We start from the raw sequence: 1,480 nt of genomic DNA on the forward strand, positions 1-1,480 counted from the left end.
CTTCCATCAACCATTTTTCCATCCCTGATTTCCAGCCTGCAACATTTCTAGACCTCCCTCGATGCCCGCCAGAGCCAGATCCTTCTTACGGACTGCCATGAGCGAATCAAACAGAACAGCCATCCTCGTTAGGCGGGCATGAAACTCGTCTCGCGGGACAACGGTCCCCGCTGGCTCACGAGTCCTCGGTTCCTCTTGACTCTGGATTTGGCGCTGAAGACGACGGACTTCAGAAGCCTTGGCTTTTTTCTCTTTCTTCATCCTAAACAATGCACTTGCCGACTTTCCGAGATCCCGCTCGAGACCGCTGACCTGAACCTCCAGCTGCGAAGTCTCAGCAGCGTGAACGTCCTCAGTAGATTTCAGTGTGGCCTCAATTCGTTTCAACGCCTCCCGCGACTCTGCTACGCCCTCTGTCAAACGTTCCACCTCCGAACCACAGTCGCTAATCATCCCGTCGATCAACGATATGAACTGCGAACGAAATAAGAGTCAGAATAATTGAAGAACAAAGTATCCTACAAGAAAATTTGTTTTTCGAAAACGAACCTTGGCACGATATTGCGGTAAAGGCCCTGAAGGCTCTCCTTCCGTACCTTTGGAAGATCTCCTCTTCTTGGCGGTCTCGGTTTCGGCACCATTCCTTTTGCGACCTTTGGGCAGCGGAGTGGCACTAGGCGCAGGAAGCCCTAGGACAATCTCTTTCCTGTCCAAAGGTGGAGGCATCAACTCCATTACTTGTCCTTTCTCAGGAATTGAGACCGGGGTAGTGGAAGAGCCCGAAGGTTGGGCCAAGACCTCCGGCACTTGCACAGGTGCCGTATTCATTCCTACGAGGGGCGCATCATCGCTCAGAGACTTGTTTCCTTCGGCTGAGATCGACAGCGCATACGAGGAAGGGATAGCCGACATTTCAGCAGAGGTCCGACTCGTTTCCTTTTCGGCACTACGCCTGGATAGCCTCTCTTTGAAAGAAAGGAATCCGGCAACGAAAGCCGGAGTGGCTTCATGAATGGCCGGAATCGGTAGAACCAGGCTGGCCTCACCTATCTCGACGTCGGAGTTCTTCTTTTAGTTTTGGGAGGAAGACATTCTTGCTTGAGAGAATGAAGAGAGAAAATTTGGTAATTGATGAGTTGCTACTTATAAGGATATGAGGGTGACGTGGATTTCCGCAATAAAATAATCTCAAAAGACAATCTACGAGAAAACGTACCCTTAACCGAAAATTCCGTTTAAAAACACTTCACTCGCCCGTAAAATCGTCTCCGAGTCTTGCATACTGGGGGGCTAACTGTTGGGGTCGAAAACGGTTATCTCGAAATCAACGTCTAAGATTATCATTTTAGCAAATTCTTCACGAAAGACTTCTTGGAAGAAAGATCGGAAGAATACAAATACTTATGGACGAGGGTCTCCGAAAAGATTGGTACGAAAAGAGACAGGTCAAGACCCGAGAACCGGACCGTTCTCACTTGTC

This window comes from Brassica oleracea, chromosome C5, assembly GCF_000695525.1.
Source record: "Brassica oleracea var. oleracea cultivar TO1000 chromosome C5, BOL, whole genome shotgun sequence".
NCBI classification, from domain to species: domain Eukaryota; kingdom Viridiplantae; phylum Streptophyta; class Magnoliopsida; order Brassicales; family Brassicaceae; genus Brassica; species Brassica oleracea.